General features: G+C 34.5%; 1 protein-coding gene and 1 non-coding gene across 2 annotated transcripts in view; both read right to left on the bottom strand.

Annotated features, from left to right (window-relative positions):
* The window catches only part of LOC138713707 (beta-alanine transporter-like), a 1405169-nt gene that overhangs the window by 1342003 nt on the left and 43652 nt on the right, over positions 1-19514 (bottom strand). The window lies entirely within an intron of this gene.
* TRNAT-CGU (transfer RNA threonine (anticodon CGU)) lies at positions 14040-14112 on the bottom strand. The gene has a single exon. It is a non-coding gene; the product is annotated as a tRNA-Thr (tRNA).

Below are 19514 nucleotides of genomic sequence, written 5' to 3'. Positions count from 1 at the left end.
TTTGGGAAATGTACGTTCAACGTCACACAATGTAATACGTACATATTTGAAGAACGGAAAGTCACTACTTTTTAGTACACCAACTTCAGATGTCTTGTCGTGACCTGATAGTACATAATTTATAATACGAAGTTGTGAATAGGCAGAATTTTTAGCAATAACGTTTCTCAACTTACATTTCACTTTTCTGAAATTGTTGTATATCGTATTTGCTCCTCAATGAATACTGGTATTTTACCTATAAATAGCGATATAAAAATACTCGTGCTTACGTACACGTAAGAAATAACACTGCAAAATTCAATTACAATATTGCCACGCTGGACAGTACTGTCTCGTGCACAGTATAAAATTTGAACTGTCGAGCGAGTGTATATAAACTTTGCCATTTTAATATAAAATTGTTGTAACGGTTTCCTTTTCGTTTTACAATTTGAGTGCTCTTCAGGCCAACAGCAGATTGCATCGGACATCTGCTTCGGACAGGACGGTTTTGTCTCGGACAGTTCGATGTGACGGCTACACGAATTGTGCTGGGACGAACGTCCGATCCAGTATGCTGCAGCCTTGTAAGTAGGGGACGGATTCATATGCACAAAAAATGGGAAAATATGCATGCATGTAAGCACTTAAAAACCACGATATAATATGCACTAAAAATAACAAAATATGCACTCTTAAAATTAACAAAAAAAATAGCAATTTACTATTACTGATGGTTTTTCTATTATACATAAGAATATTGAGATACCATGAGTTGCTTAAGTTGAGTGTCCTTCAACCCACTGCTTAAGCCTTAAGCAGTACCGTCATTTCCCATAACTATGGTCCTGGAACACAACTATAGTCTACTATACAATTATTCAAAAAACATTATAGAAGTAACATAGACCGTTCGTAGATAGCTGCAGTGAATTGACTTCAAACTACAATAGGGCAAAAATATAGATAAACGAAATACTACGTTATGGAGTACAAAATTTGAATGGAACACAGTTATGTTCTAGGACCATAGTTATGGGAAATGATGGTACTCTTCTGCACATTTTTCGTTTGGTATCGTTGATAAAACTAAATAAAAATTAATAATTTTCTTGCAGCTAAGCTGTTCTAAAATTCAATGCACTGTACACACTGTCGAAGTTTCTGAGACCTGTCACTATAATAAAATGAAGTATTCTGATTTGCCACGTTGGTACGTAAAAAACATAAAATTGCATTATCGTGCCTATATTATTGTTGACAGGTGGCGAAATTCGACTTTACCTAGTGCAGGGCTGGGCGTCGGGAGCGGAACCAGTCTCTAAACGGGGACGCTTAATATTCATCCGTTACTGAATCAACGCTGCGCGGTGTTCGGCGGGGAAGAAAGGGGTTGAAGAGAAATCATATGGCTCCCCGTGAGAGAGTAGAATCCCCTCTTGCTGCCGAGCCCTGAGCTACAGTGACTGTATGTATGCCCTGAGCTAGTGCAAAGAATCCTATGAACACTTTCTGTAACTTCTGTTAGAATCATATTGCAGCGTTCTAATGACAAAATCTTATGCACATGCGGAGTAGAAAATAAGGTGGCTTCTTGTTTTGAATAACTGTTCTTTTAATCACAACTTTCATCCATCATAACATCCCAATATTGTAAATTTGCAGAGTCAGCAATGCAATTAATTAATTGAGTGCTTTGTTGATTGCCAAGGATTTGTCCAAAATGATTCACAGACAACAGCGCACTGTCTGCATGTTGTCAGATTCCAGTAAATGAAATATAACTCCTGTAATGTGTTTCAATATCTAAGTTTCTTCTGTTTTCCATTTTTCCGATTTTCCGTATTCTTAATCTTGGTTTAAGCACCACATTACTAAGGAAAAAATGATTAAAACATGAAAATATGCTAAAATCCGCGCCCTACTTATAACAATGCGTGTAATCACCGTCACATCGAACGGTCCGAGACAAAACCTTCCTGTCCGAGACAGAATGTCCGATGCAGTATACTGCAGTCTCATAGGATGCGTACGAGTATAATCACCTTCACATATTTATTTATTTATTTATTTATTTATTTATTTATTTATTTATTTATTTATTTATTTATTTATTTATTTATTTATTTATTTATTTATTATTCTAAGGAAATAAAATTAATTTGTATCAATGTTGTACCAGATTCGCTTTTTATAATGAATTAACTCTTAAATACTCATTCCCATATGATCGATGTTTTCCTCTTCATAATATTCTTGGACTCCCAAACTCTACCGCTTGCCGATCGGAGACCGTATCGCTATGGAATATAGAGGTAAGTACGGGTATTTTTTCAATATTTTTCAATACCGATAAAGAATATCACAAATCCCTAGTACTGGTATGACGTCAGTTTAGGACGTTTTTATCGGTACTGACGCACATTAATAAAATACCGGTATAATACCGATAAAACACTATAAAGTGAATAAAACACAAATGATTGAAATAACCATAGTCCGAATCGAAATTGAAAATATAGACAAAAATAGGTAGGCCAATTTGTTTAGTACTTAGCAATTCCTTTATAGTAAATTTCATATATGCTTAATACCGATATGACACTATAGAACTTTCTACCGATATTGGCATAGTAGCCTACATCAGCCGTGGTGAAAATGTCATCGTGCGCCGAGCCACTGTGTAACCTGCAACGTGCATAGCACCTATGGAGGGAGGCGGACACCCGAAGGGGAAGTGAAGCAACTGTCTGACTTATTAACGGATTTTCATTTCCTCAGTCAAGCACTTAAATACAATTTTATACAGTATAAAGTTACAAACTAATGTTTAGTACTTGTAACGAAGAAAGAAATGAACAAAAAAACATAGGACACATTATCACAACCTATTAATTATTGTCTTCACAATGTCTTTGCAACAGATTCAAAATCAGGAATTATATCACTTACTGCTGGTCGTTTGATCACGATCTGTCAGTCGTGATCTAAATTTCGTTTTTACTATTTTCATTATTGAAAATAATTTTTCACAAACGTAAGTTGTAGCGAAAATGGCATCAACAGAACAAGCGAAAAAACGAAGCTATTTTATTTTTTGGTAAAGATTTGAAAAATTCAACATTTGTCAAGTCTTTACATATAGCTTTCATTTAACATCACATTGTAAATCTTTGAGTTTAAATTGAAGATCTAACGGCATTATTCGTACATCTGCTAAAAAAGGATCGACGTACAGAGATAATAACTATAATAATAATAATAATAATAATAATAATAATAATAATAATAATAATAATAGTAATAATAATAGTAATAATAATAATAATAAAAATAATAATAATAATAATAATAATAATAATAATAATAATTCATGTAGTATAATGCTGTTTTATGTTATACAACCGTTTCCTCGTAATGCTTGTGAACAAATCATACCGGTACATTTAATATTTTCATCATATTGGCAACAAAAAAGTGCGTCCTCCCTGAAACTTTCGTTTTTGTAGAGGCACATTGGTTTCGAGAGAGACATTGGACAATAGGCCACTCGCAGGTGAGAGACAAATAAGCAATTTTTTTAATTTAAATTTAAATATACAGAATGAAGAATATAATTACAAAACAAACAAGAGAAATAGAAATAAAATAATACAAGTAATATAAAAAGAAGATACAATAGTATTAACAAAATTTGAGACCGAATGAGCAGCGCTCGTGCTCGGTCGCAGTTCAGATATAATATTAAAATAAAAAAAATTATAGTAATAATAAAAATAAATAAGTACAATAAAATAGGAACTAAAATATAATTACAGCGGCAATGGAATTATATAATATAATATTAACACTATAGAAGAATAATATCGCACGTGAAAAGTAGGACTAATATATATTTCAAAATTATAGAATACAAATATAATATAGGTTGATTAATTCATACACATAGGCTATAAATTTATTTAATCAACTTGAAGATATTAACACATTTCTAATTTTCTTGTTATATGTTAGCGGGTTACATGTTAGAAGTTCTGAGTGTAATTTAGTTAAAGCATTGTACAACCGAGGGCCAAAATTTATGCTATGCTTTAGACCAGCAGATGTGAGACATTTAGGTTCTACTAATGTTGAATTAATATTTCGTCTTGTGTCATAATTGTGTGTCTATAATACAAACTTATTACGATTTTTATGATAACATTTTAACAGCGTATACTTATAAATTTGTTCAATATTAAATACATTAAATTCAGAATAAATTAATTTAGTTGGATAATCGAAACGTTTCTTCAAACAAATTTTAATTATTCGTTTTTGTAGTAAATTTAACGGACTAAGATTAATTTTTGTACTTCCACCCCAAACAATTATTCCATATTGAATAATAGACTGAATAATGGCCAAATAAACATTTCGTGAAACGGAGTTTGATTCCAGTGAGTGAGAGGGTGGGGGTTGGGGAAGGCAGGAAGTAAGAGAAATGCACAGCTATCATTGGGAGCCACAATGTGCTCGTGAGTCACATTTTCGACACGGCTGACCTACATGCATGAAATACTACTATAAAAATCTTAATGTTCTACAGCATGAATATTTTAATTTAATTTAAGAACAGTTACTGCTCTGATACTGCTTCACTCGGCATTCTATTGTCTTTTTTAAGTTTAATACACGTTTTAACATTGTGGTCATATCGCGTGTTTTTATAATATGTTGGTATACCAGTAGGCCGTTTTTTACTATTGTTGAGTTCCTGTTTCTATTGTGTGTTGTTGTAGATGGCTTGTATTCATGTAACTGATATATTGTATTGTTACGTGCGTATATCGAGTCAGGCTGTCTTCCATTCATTATTTTTTGTATGTCGTATTTGCTCTTCAATGAACACTGGTATTTAACCTATAAATAGCGACATAAAAATATCGGTTTTCGACGTATTTTGCTAGTAACAATAAAAGTTTTAATAATATCAGTTACACAAAGGTAACGGTATAAATAACACCGGTATTACATCGAAACCTAAATAATTTCGGTATTCGATCAGTGGTTATATTTAAGTAGGTCAATATTTATTTATTTATTTATTTATTTATTTATTTATTTGTTTATTTATTTATTTATTTATTTATTGTTGCTAGTAAGTTTGAAATGAATACAAATTAATAAATACAATGAAAGATAATCTAGCCCACTCCTGAATGAGTAAGACTCGTGCTCAGAAGGGGATTCCAATACAGACAAAAATAAAATTAAAATTGAGAGTGACTTTCTCCTATATTGATGGAGCATGTAATCATGTTTTGTTCGTATGATTTCTTATTTCTTACTTCACCGGTAATCTCTTTTGAATTGAGCACATATTATATATATTTATTCACGTTCATTTTATTCCAGATGCAGTCTACAGTAGCTTCTCCATGTGGTGCCATATTTGAATTACAATCGAACTAAGTTGTGCCCAGCGAGCACTTTTTTTTCGTAGTTTTAACTTACTTGTTAAATGGAAATTTTACGAGGCAATACCAATTCCCTGCGCAGTTATACGGATGTCCAACGTTTATCGTTTTCCAGAAGAGTTCATCGCCACTTCAGCAATGGACTAGGAGCGCCAGTTTGTGTGCGCTGGATTCCCTGCCTCTTCGAAAGCTTTAACCCGCTGGCTGGTAGCAATTCAATATGACACTATCTCCCTCCTCCGAGCTTCTTGTAATTCCCTAAGAATTGAGATGCATTACTTCCACAAAAATCGATTTTATATGGTACTTAGAATACAGTCTTTTACAATAGTATTACTTACGTACGTTGAGAAAAATAGACGAAATAATTCGTGACAAATGTATGATTATTTTAACTATGATTTCACTGTGCAATAATTGATTACTCTGTCACACAGTAAAAGCTCCTGGCAATCAGCAATGGAATCGCTAATTCCCTGCATTATATTGTTAGCAATTTTCAAACGCCTTAGTATTAAAATTTATGCAGTGTGTTAAAAAAAAGTATCCAATATTTTAGGAGGTGCTAGTATGCATCAAAACAACAAAATAATGTCTAATAAACATGGGTCCTACAACACATACTTTCTGAGATCTGAACACTTGTTCACAGGAGATGCTCAATGTGACGTTCATTCATAGCAATCCATTCCTCTGTCCTTCGGCGTAAGGAATGACGCACTCTGGAATTGATCTGGTTTCTTCATGTGTCTCCATAACCAAAAGTCTAGGGGATTTAGGTCTGGGGAACGAGCTGGCCAAGGTGTGGGCCTTCCCCGACCAATCCAGCGGTCCTGAAATGTCAGCGTCAGGTGTTCACGCACATTGCGGAGAAAATGTGCTGGTGCGCCATCGTGCATGAACCACATCTTTAGTCTCTGCTGACATGGCAATTCTCCAGCAAGGCAGGCAATACGTTAATAAGAAAGTCCTGAAAGTCTCTGTGATAGCACGTATAGCCCTATTAATCTATCACCAAGAACGCCTGCCCATACGTTGATTGAGAATCGGTGCTGATGCCTTGTTTCTTCAATTTCATGGGGATTTTCATCAGCCCACACATGCTGATTACGAAAATTCACATCATCATCTCTACTGAACCTCACTCATATCCGTAACCAGACTTTTGTTTTCAGTATTCCATGCCAAGAGTGTCAACTACGGAAGATTATTTGGTAGTCTGCTGTATTGTAGGGCAGAAAAATGCATTGCCATAAATGGACGGCACATTGAGTACCTCTTATGAACAAGTGCTCAGATCTCAGAAAGTATGTGTTGTAGGACCCATGTTTATTAGACATTATTTTCTCGATTTGATGCATAATATCACGTCCTAAATATTGGATACTTTTTAACACCCTGTATAGTAGGCCTACACAGGATTGAAGCGTAAAGAGGGAGATAGAGCTCCCAGGTTTTCTGAGTTTCGGGCACATTTTTACCCCTGTAAACAGTTAAACACTTCTTTTTTACCTCTGTGAAGATTACCAATAGGTTAAGTTTTCAATGCGATTCATATGGATCTCTCTAAATTATAAAGTGTTTGTCTACAATAAAAATTGGAAGCATTATTATATCAACAAAAATAATTATTTTTATACAATTTTAAGATAGACACCATGTCCATACCGTTTCATATAATATGATTCCAACTTATCTGAAATAAAAATATTTACAGTTTATTCAGTTTAAATTGCAATTGTGTCACAATAATTATTCTTCATAAGAATTTGTAGTAACAGCTATTCTATATTCATTTTTGGAAAAGTTAATTCGTGTATAATGAATCTGAATATCATCAACCTAAAAGTACAGGAGAAATTTCTGCTACACAAAAAGACAGAAGAAATAATAGATCCTCATTGGGTCTTATAGAGACTGTGCGACCTTTTGGATATTTCGCGATATAATGTAATATATAATAAATAATTATTGCCGTATAATGTAATATAATAAATGAAAACATAAAATATAACAAAACTTGTTTTAATTTTATTAAGCCTATTCTTTCTAACAGTAATCATTAGGAAAATGCTCTTAGGATAAAACTATTTTATAATTTTAAATATTTTCTGTTCCTTTTGGCCTTACGTAATGAGCGCTGTGAAAGTACTTCCGAGAAGTCTTGAAGATTTGACTTCGTTAAACTTTCTCTGTTCACTAAGCCCTTAGACGGGTAGCACAGGAATCACGTTTCACCGATATATTTTACGAGGACTGAAAATGATTAAGTTTTTTCCGTATGCAGAGTCAGTATGCCTATCTATCTCTAACGGACACCGAATTATTGTTTTATAAGTATCCTTCGGATCCACAGTGGGTCAAATTGGCTACTGATCCGGCTGAACAAAAGTTTTTTTTTTTTTTTTTTCCATATTAATAAAATCCTGATTTATTCCATGTATGTTATTCACAAGTAACTGTTCCTCAATTCCCTACACTAGAAAAGCATCTTATGGCGAAGTGCATCAACATTGATTAAAAACGCAGTAATCGTAGATTACGAAACGACGGTTAAACAGCAGCCGTGGTTAAAATGTAATTTATGTGCACCATTCATAATCACCGATTACTAAAACATGGCTAGCTGACACCTCATTTAACCAGAGTAAAGTCTATGATGGTACATTGTTCCTACAAAATGACTAAAGGAAAGCATCAATACCGCTGCAAAGATAATAGTCAACGTCTAAAAACGACTGCGCTCACTATGTTCTACATCGAAATGAACGTATCCTACATTTTCGCGTTGCATTTGTTTGCCTTTGGGCGATGTTATATTTGTGAGTCCATTTCTTTATTTTTCAGTACTGTTAGGTTAAAATCGTACAAAACGGAAAATTGAATCAAAGAATGATTATATCCCAATGTTAGGTTGAAGTATCGATAGACTTAATTACTAGATTTAAATGTATTACATAAAAAAGATGGAATATCCATAAAGGAAAAGGATGCAGAAGATTAGTAGGAATGTATGTACGATCTTGGACTCCATTTACACCAGGGAATTGTGCATTATCCAAGATCCATCCATAACCTCTCTTTGTTCAGCCAGTGACATAGAGAAAGAGATACCGGTATTCGAGTATTCCCTCTTAAAATACAGAAAATAACAGTTACTTAGAATCGTAATATAAGCAGCCGATCCGTAGGAGAAATATGATTGTTCTTGTGTTATTTCAAGTGATCCATTTGTAGATTTTGATAAACGAAATCCCTCCTGAAATTTTCTGTCACCTAATTCCTCGTAATAATTCTCTCTTTCCACCAAAGAAACTTCACGCTCACGCTCTATGCAAGTAATTCAAGTACTGTACAATAATAATCGTCTTCGAAATACTCACCTGTAGTTCTGGCCGCCATTTTGCTTTACTTGCTCTACTAATCGCTGGTTATCTCCTTTAACCGATCGAATATGGCCGGTTAGAGAGTACTGTCGTTAACCTCCTCATCACATTATTTATCTTTGTAAGAGGCTTCGTAAAACAATTTATAAATTCGTTAATCTTCGATGCTACTTACCGATTAGAGTTCTACGAAATGTTTATTTGGCCATTATTCAGTCTATCATTCAATATGGTATAATTGTTTGGGGTGGAAGTACAAAAATTAATCTTAGTCCGTTAAATTTACTACAAAAATGAATAATTAAAATTTGTTTGAAGAAACGTTTGGATTATCCAACTAAATTAATTTATTCTGAATTTAATGTATTTAATATTGAACAAATTTATAAGTATACGCTGTTAAAATTTTATCATAAAAATCGTAATAAGTTTGTATTACAGACACATAAGTATGACACAAGACGAAATATTAATTCAACATTAGTAGAACCTAAATATCTCACATCTGCTGGTCTAAAGCATAGCATAAATTTTGGCCCTCGGTTGTACAATGCTTTAACTAAATTACACCCAGAACTTCTAACATGTAACCCACTAACATATAACAAGAAAATTAGAAACGTGTTAATATCTTCAATTTGATTAAATAAATTTATAGCCTATGTGTATGAATTAATCAACCTATATTATATTTGTATTCTATAATTTTGAAATATATATTAGTCCTACTTTTCACGTGCGATATTATTCTTCTATAGTGTTAATATTATATTATATAATTCCATTGACGCTGTAATTATATTTTAGTTCCTATTTTATTTTACTTATTTATTTATATTATTATTTTTTATTTTAATATTATATCTGAACTGCGACCGAGCACGAGCGCTGCTCATTCGGTCAAATTTTGTTAATACTACTGTATCTTCTTTTTATATTGCTTGTATTATTTTATTTGTATTTCTCTTTGTTTGTTTTGTAAATATATTTCTTTATTCTGTATATTTGAAATAAATAAATAAAATAAAATTTAAGTCGTAACCGAGGTCGATCCACAGTAAAAATGCTTAATCAGGGATTAGGTGACAATTTTAACCGATGGTTACAATAACTGACGTTGATGCACGTGGGCATTAGTGTATATTGACAACACAGCACAGCCCCCAATCTGAAGTATCTCCACACGCATTATTCACACCATCTCGCAGCGTCATTTAGCGGATGGATGTCTGCGGTTGTATTCATGTTATCCGAGTGTTTACCGTGGTATTTTGATATAGAGCATATGGCTGAAAGTTTGCAAATTCATATTTTAAACAGTTTCACTAATTATTTACAATATCTACACAATAATTTTTAATAACTTTACTTCTATAAGAAACTTAACAATTATTTCAAATTTAATTATTTAACTAGACTTTTAACAAACTGCGTCATGTCGCGTCACGATCTGAATTATGCTAAAATATAGTGCAAGATCTCTAGTTTACGGCAACTATAAAATTATTTCACATTCTTGCAACTTCCTTAGTTATTTTACATTTTAGAGGTCGGTGAGCAACCGGTTATCACGCGGTTACAGCTACTTGAAGACCTGGTCTCTAAGATTCTGGAAAAAGAAACGCTTACTAACTACAGTAGAATCTCTATTATCCGTGGTAATGAAGAGGTTGAGCTGAACGGTTAATCGAAAAAATCGGATAATCCGTACCATGAAGACTTTTATAAATTAAGTGTTGCATAAAGCAGTTTCGTAATTTTCTCCGTGGTCATGTGTTTTAACACATTAGGTAGTGGATCAGAAGTTGTAAGTATAATAGCTCTGTTGGAAAGAGTGGGTGAAGAAAGAAGAATGCTGAAACTGATCAGGAAGAGAAAAAGGAATTGGCTGGGTCACTGACTGAGAAGAAACTGCCTACTAAAAGATTCACTGGAAGGAATGGTGAACGGGAGAAGATATCAAATAATAGACGGCATTAAGATATATGGATCATATGCGAAAACTCCATATGTAGATGAAATTATTGGGGATCATCAATGTGGTTTTAGGCGTAATAAATCGACTATTGATCAGATTTTTTGTATTCTGACAGATATTGGAGAAAAAATGGGAGTATAAGGGTATAGTACATCAGTTATTCATAGATTTCAAAAATGCGTATGACTCGGTTAAGAGAGAAGTTTTATATACAGTAATATTCTTATTGAATTTGGTATTCCCAAGAAACTAGTTCGATTAATTAAAATGTGTCTTAGTGAAACTTACAGCAGAGTTCGTATAGGCCAGTTTCTATCTGATGCTTTTCCAATTCACTGCGGGCTAAAGCAGGGAGATGCACTATCACCTTTACTTTTTAACTTCGCTCTAGAATATGCCATTAGGAAAGTTCAGGATAACACAGAGGGTTTGGAATTGAACGGGTTACATCAGCTTCTTGTCTATGCGGATGACGTGAATATGTTAGGAGAAAATACACAAACGATTAAGGAAAACGCGGTAATTCTACTTGAAGCAAGTAAATAGATAGGGTTGGAAGTAAATCCCGCAAAGACTAAGTATATGATTATGTCGCGTGATCAGAATATTGTACGAAATGGAACTATAAAAGTTGGAGATTTATCCTTCGAAGAGGTGGAAAAATTCAAATATCTTGGAGCAACAGTAACAAATATAAATGACACTCGGGAGGAAATTAAACGCAGAATAAATATGGAAAATGCCTGTTATTATTCGGTTGAGAAGCTTTTGTCATCTAGTCTGCTGTCAAAAAATCTGAAAGTCAGAATTTATAAAACAGTTATATTACCGGTTATTCTGTATGCCTGTTGAAGCTTGGACTCTCACTTTGAGAGAGGAACAGACATTGAGGATTTTTGAGAATAAGGTTCTTAGGAAAATATTTGGAACTAAGAGGGATGAAGTTACAGGAGAATGGAGAAAGTTACACAACGCAGAGCTGCACGCATTGCATCCTTCATCTGACATAATTAGGAACATTAAATCCAGACGTTTGAGATGGGCAGGGCATATAGCATGCACGGGTGAATCCAGAAATGCATATAGAGTGTTAGTTGGGAGGCCAGAGGGGAAAAGGCCTTTGGGGAGGCCGAGACGTAGATGGGAGAGTAATATTAAAATGGATTTGAGGGAGATGTGATACGATGGTAGAGACTGGATTAATCTTGCTCAGGATAGGGACCAATGGCGGGCTTATGTGAGGGCAGCAATGAACCTCCGGGTTCCTTAAAAGCCAGTAAGTAAGTATGTGAAAAAAAAGAGGAAGGCAGAAAATAGGAAAGACTGGAGAATGCTGGGTTTGCAGTGACAGAACACTATGAATGAATGAATGAATGTCAATGAAGGGTTTCTAAGGGTCAAGGAAATTTCCTATGATGGATTTCTGTGAAAAGACAGGAAAACTATAGTTCTCATGTTATAGATTTAAGTAATTTATACACTTCATCCTTGTTTTTATTAAATCTCGCACAGTTGTAACTCCAATCTCGTATTCCGATGTGAGATGAACCACAGTTCCTCTTTTCCAAAACCAATCAATTATATGCACTTCTCTTCGATACTTAGCACAACATGTATTCTTTTGGTACTTCTGGAAGACGTTTTGCAGAGAAATTAAACAGGTCACTCGAACAGTAGATCATAATGTGTAAGGACAAAGGCTTGTAATATCACTCTCTATAAAAAAATACGTACTAATGTATTGTGCAGTACTCGATATTTTTTTCTGCAACAAAAAAGGAGATAATGACAGACGGATAATCCAACAATCGGTTAATAGGGTGACGGATAATCGGGATTCTACTGTATATGAAAATAAAAATAGGGATACAGTAACGTTCTGAAGGTGTAGAAAAATCTTAGAAAAGAATCTAAAGGATTTTGTAGTTCATTTTAGCCGTGAATGGAAATAGATTCATAAAGAAAAGAAAAATTTAATATATTAAGTATTCTCATTAACAGAAAAAATATATATATTTCTTTAAATCGGTATATCATGCAATTCTCTCTAGAATAACAGGAGCTGTATCTACCCCATTCACTTCTTCTACAGATAGAACCAGTCTGTATTATCAGCGATCTTTCCTCATAAGCCACAGGCAAGCTTTTGATTTCTCCGCTCCAGTAGCAAGCCGAAATTTGACCGTCTCTTATTCGTTTAGTCTCACGTTCCAATAATATTTTTCCATTATTGGAATTCGTTGGAAGAGACGACTAGATACGAAATTCCGGAAGTATAGAATACGAAACAAAAGAACTCACCGAAAAAGAAAAAATCGAAAATCAAGGAAATGTTTATTTGATTCTACGATATTAAGTATCTTCATCAAAAATGTGTTGCACTTACTGTGATTCTTAGAGAGTATGGAACGAATGTGGAAGCAAATTGTTGTAGGACGGCAGGGCACGACAATCGCAAACCAGGCGCCTGACTTTGCTGCACAAAGCTCCGGCGCATAAGACGGCAGCTGTGTAGAAGTTTCAGCCAGAAAATAAATCTCTTCTTTCACTTCACTATATTTGCCACCTGTGACTACTTCCTATTTTCGATACTAACGTCTTCAGTGAAAGAAGAACGTTCTGATTCCATGGAATCCAAGCAAGATCCCATGACGATCTATTTGCAAGTTGTTCCCCACAGGACTACCACAATTATTTTCAGTTCTTAATTGATCGTGAAACTCGTATGGAAACTAGAGGAATATATTTCAAGGCAAAGTGGTTACGAGCATGTTTTACTTTGTTTCAAATTAGTTCAATTTTGTACGAGTTTTGAGGCTTTCACGGTGACTGTGATGGGTTCCAACTTTAGAGCAAAAGGTAAAGATCAGAGAGGTCGCTTAAGGCTGATTCACAATAAATCGGGAACGGAAACGACAACGAGAACAAGAACGAGAACGGAAATATTGTTAAAATAAATGTATTTAAATGTAAGCATTCACAATTACCTATCGTGAATGCTCACATTTAAATACTTTATTTTAACATTATTTTCGTTCTCGTTGTCGTTTCCGTACCCGGTTTATTGTGAACCAACTCTACTCTGTTGGGTTCGTTACGTCATGCTATTCCGGACGACTGAACTCAGATCTCTATGTACTTTCGAAACGTTGGAAATGTCAAGTTCCAGGAACGGTGGATTATCCAAAAGTCTAATTCTGAGAACAATATTTGATATTAGAAGAGGAAAATTCTCTCCGGCGCCGGGGATCGAACCCGGGTTCTTGGTTCTACGTACCAAGCGCTCTAACCATTGAGCTACACCGAAGTTCAATCCACAGCACCGGATCAAAACCCTTTCCTCCAGTGTTTTTTTTTTTCCTTCTTTTGGTCTGACTCCAAGTTCGACATGTATGTTGACATTTTATATTAGGTCAGCTGCCATTATACAAGGAGCGCACTCAATTGAATGACTTGGTGGTCGGGAAGAATATACGTGGAGATTAATTTTTGGTCCTACAGAATACACCTGTTATGGTAACAATTGATATTGGAGGAGAAAAATTCGCTCCGAAAAATTAATCTTCAAGTAGATTCTTCGCCCAACAGTGCTTATTACTGTGGAATCCCGGCCACCAAGTCACTCAATTGAGTGCGCTTCTTGTATAATGGCAGTTGACTTAATAAAAAAAATGTCAACATACTGTATTCCAACCACGAAAAAGTCTCCAGGGAATGAGACGCAGCGGGGTGAGGCTGTGAATGAATGTTGATGTAATAAGATGTCATAAGGTCACACACGTGGGTACTCGTATCTTTATTGGCTATCTCTCAAAGCACAAACGATAATACTGATATACACATTTTTACACAGGGACATCATTTTATTTTTACTAACATTTTTAATATTAACCTGGCTATACCTTTCTATTAACGATTGAAACAGGAAACACCGTTTGCTACCCTTTCCACGACGGAGTTCGATGATACTGGCGTAAAATACAAATCACTTTACTAGGTATAGGAGGGAAGAAAAGTAGTTCAACCATTTATGTAAACTAGGAAATATCGCAATTTTGAGTTTGATAATTTTCATTAAGTTTTTGTTTAATCAAAATACAGTACTGTATTAACACTTAGTGTTTTACACATGAATTGAGCTATCCATTCGGAAGTATTAATTATGCAGTGTATATTGTACTGTTACAGCACATTAGCGTACTATATAGAAAATGAAGTTAAATTGAAAAATAATTATAATATGGATATTTAAACACATTTTAGAAAATGGTGGCCGTTCATTTCGATACAGGCTTCAGTTCTTTTGTCCATATTATCGCACTATAGACTATTGTACCTAATTCCAATTACCAGTTTCGTCCTTCGTACGAGTAACTCATGTTGAAATAATTCTGTACCTACTCTATAAAAGAGTATCTTACGTACTGTAAATTCAATCTTCACTTCTGCCCGATCCGAAAAGATAAAATCACTCAGAAATGCTATCTACTGTCCGTTCAAGTGGTTTTGTCGCAGGGTTGTAGAAAAGGGGGGGGGGAATCACGTGACAGTTAATTACTTAAGGAGGCCCTTTTATTTAAGTTATTTTAAACACTTGAATAATATTACGTAGACGTCCAATTCCTAACAGAAATTAATGTTTTCAGAAAAGAGCTAAGACAGCCCAGCTATTAGACTTTACAAAGGGGCGAACAGAAGCAGGTGGGGGAAACCGGGATGCGACATAGGGAAACGGACGACAGTACCCGTACGAAAATATGATTCAATATTGAAAGCTCTTTCGTCACTGGAAAACGCGAACATATTTCTGAAACGTACTATACTCAGTAACTCAGTACTGCTTACGCGCCCTCGGCTCTGTGTCGTGAACGGTTGGAAGTTTACTAGTAGAAGGGGTGGGAGTGAAGTACATTCCAAAACTCAGGTACAATAAAAATTGAAGTAAAAATAAAATGATGTCCCTGTACTACCCCAGTTACAAAATTAGATCACGGTTAATTTCCTGGTCTTTTAATCCCTCCATAAAGGAAATAACATATGCAGGAGAGAGCATGATTTTTAAACTGACGTTATAACAGTAATATTATCTATCTACTTCGCTCCAATAGATGACGAAAATAGTAAGCACATTCCTTTCACGGTTTATCTCCTGGCTGGAGAACAGTACATGTCGAATTTGGAGTCAGGCCAAAAAGGAAAAAGAAAAAAAACACTGGAGGAGGGGGATTCGAACCGGTGCTGTGAATTGAACTTCGGCTTAGCTCAATTGTTAGAGCGCCTGATACGTAGAACCAAGGACCCGAGTTCGAACTCTGGTGCCGGAGTGAAATTTTCTCCTTTAATATCAATTGTTACCATAACAGATATATTCTGTAGGACTAAAAATTAATCTTCACGTAGATTCTTCGCCCAACAGTGCATATTACTATGGAATCCCGGCCACCAAGTCACTCAATTGCGTGCGCTCCTTTTATAATGGTAGTTGACTTAATATAAAATGTCAACATAGGCCTACATGTCGAACTTGGAGTTAGGCCAAAAAGGAAGAAAAAAACACTGGAGGAGAGGGATTCGATCCAGTGCTGTGGATTGAACTTCGGCGTAGCTCAATGGTTAGATCGCTTGGTACTTGGAACCAAGGACCCGGGTTCGATCCACGGCGCCGGAGCGAGTTTTTTTCCTGTAATATCAATTCTTACCATAACAGATGTATTCTGTAGGACCAAAAATTAATCTTCACGCTAATTCTGAGAGTTAAATTTTATTATTTAATCTTAGCGATATGTACCTCCCAAAAAGATACATACTGGCTGACTACACTACGGTTCGCTGAGTACCCAGGTTCCGAGCAGGCAACCCCAGTCGGCCCTAGGCAAGGCCCCTCCATGCGTCGCCAGCCGGCATTCGAGGAATGCAATGGATTGATGACGAAATGTAGAAATATTGACGAAATGATATAGATGCCTAATATAGGGAAGCGTGAGAACCCCGACAAAAACTCTAAATGCGATATTCCCCTTAAAAATGTCACTATACATGTTTCAATGAACAGTCCCAGACCAGACGAGACCGGCACTCCAACCTGAACCGCCTAAGCGACGGGATAAAGGTCTGAACATTCACTTATCGCCTCTTAATTCGTGTCTTCTAATTTTTACAATCCTGTTAGCTTATTATACATTCTACTCATATCCTCGTTCCATTACGATTTCATCCTATACACCAGTTCATTCACATTGACTCTATTACATCTATACTAATAATAAATCTGTAGCCAAAATTTTTCTGGTAATTTTCGATTTTACAAAAGTAATTGGTGTTAACATGTATAACTAACCATCCTGAAACCGAAAATCGCTTTTTTGAAATTTTTGTTTGTATGTCTGTCTGTCTGTCTGTCTTTCTGTCTGTCTGTCTGTCTGTCTGTCTGTCTGTCTGTCTGTCTGTCTGTCTGTCTGGATGTTTGTTACCTTTTCACGCGATAATGGCTGAACGGATTTCGATAAAAATTGGAATATAAATTAATTTCGTTGTAACATAGATTTTAGGCTATATGGCATTCAAAATACGTTATTTAAAAGGGGGGTTATAAGGGGGACTGAATTAAATAAATCGAAATATCTCGCTTATTATTGATTTTTGTGAAAAATGCTACATAACAAACGTTTCTTTAAAAATGATTTCTGATAAGTTTTATTCTTTGAAAAAGTTTGATAGGACTGATATTTAATCAGATAAATGAGTTTTAAAATTAAAATAACTGCCATCTAAGGCGGTGTATTGAAATAGAAAAAAATTACTTCGTCTATAAGGGGCCTTGGACACAACAATCGAAAGCTATGAAACATAGCCTACAGACAATGTTTCTGTGTTTGTATGAAGTAATATCGGAAGCTAAATTAACCGATTTGTATAATTAATTATTATTTCATCATTGGAAAGTGTAGTTTCTCTGGATGGACATAATGCTATAATGTTACTACAGTAACTTGTGAGTGAATTGAGGACAGGTAAGATTAAAATAGCTTCTTATGCACAGAAAACTTGATAGGTTATTCTGCATATTCATTTCCTGTATTTCTTAAAATAATGTTTATGAACATATTCATTTTTATCTCAGAGAATTAAAGAACAACGAGAGTGTATTGATTTCGTACGCAGTAATAGTACGTTAACTTAGCAATCCATTATTGTATAATTCAAATTTTAACTATGCTCAATTGAATCGTGTTAAAATGCATAAAATATATATGCAATAAATGCAATGCAAAAAAATTGGGTAATTAGCCAAGCAGATTATGTTGCGCTGTTGTAAAAGCTGTTCGTCCTCAAGATCTTGGTTCGTCCTGAGATTCAAGAGCTCCCACAACAAATTAAAAACTTTCTAATTTGAGTACATCCATTATCAACACACTTTTTACATAATATAATATAATATAAACATAATAATAAATCTGTAGCCAAATTTTTTCTGTTAATTTTCGCTTTTCCAATAATAATTGGTAATAACAATTAAGAAACATGTTAAAGGAATTGTCATTGCACCAAATGAGTGGTCTCTGGATCAAAATGATCGCATATTAATATTTTTAATACAATTTAATTTAAGTAACATATTAAACGATTTATCCTTCTATCAAACACGTATGTTCCCTGGATCAAATGTCCTATTTTAATTATGTAATTACTTCATATTTATTTCTAACGGGTGCAGCGGAGCGCACGGATACGGCTAGTTATTAATAAAGTAAAAATAAATCCAAAATAAGGTATGATTATGCCATCTCTTAAGTTAATATATTTTAAAAATGAAAGTTCATGTCGAAGTAGGCCATAGAGAGGATCAACTTTGAACTGCAAAGGAAGCAAATGCCATATCAAAGTACCACAAAACACGGGGCTACATTTACACGAAAAGGAGGGCGTTTCTTATTATTTAGTGTTAATATATAGAAATTACACCATTATAGATTAATAGCCTAAGGAACATTTGCATTATAATAATTTATTTATTTAATCTGACAGGATTAAGGCCATAAGGCCTTCTCTTCCATCCTACCAGATAGCACATATAAATACAAAAAAGAAATACAAACACTGATGAAAATGATACAAATTAAGTTAAAGCCCTATAGAGGGTCAACAGAGTCAAAAGTACATTATAGTGCTCTCATCGAGCTAATACAACAAAAAGAAAACAGAGATAGCAATGATGATATTGATAACTGACAATAATGATAATAATAATAATAATAATAATAATAATAATAATAATAATAGTAGTAGTAGTAGTAGTAGTAGTAGTAGTAGTAGTAGTAGTAGTAGTAGTAGTAGTAGTAGTAGTAATAATAATAATAATAATAATAATAATAATAATAATAATAAATACATTACATATTAATTTTCAATTTTACAACAGCATAGTTACAATATTTACTATATGTCACGGGTTAAGGTGAAGTTGCGCAACCTGACATGTGTTCAACAAGCAATTCCACGAACTAGAATGTGATTTTTTAATTTAAATTTGAATTTTGATATTGTCCGACAGTCTCTGACGTGATCAGGGAGAGAATTTCAGAGGCGTGGAATAGATATGCTGAAAGATGATGAGTAGAATGATGTTCTGTGCAGAGGAATAGAGAGAAGGTACATGTTCCGGGTTCGAGGTAGTGAAAGGTAAACAAAACGAGATGCTAGGTAAGAGGG

This window comes from Periplaneta americana, chromosome 14 (assembly GCF_040183065.1).
Source record: "Periplaneta americana isolate PAMFEO1 chromosome 14, P.americana_PAMFEO1_priV1, whole genome shotgun sequence".
NCBI classification, from domain to species: Eukaryota; Metazoa; Arthropoda; class Insecta; order Blattodea; family Blattidae; genus Periplaneta; species Periplaneta americana.
Note: the sequence above shows the minus strand (reverse complement) of the source record. Positions and strands in the feature narration are given on the sequence as shown.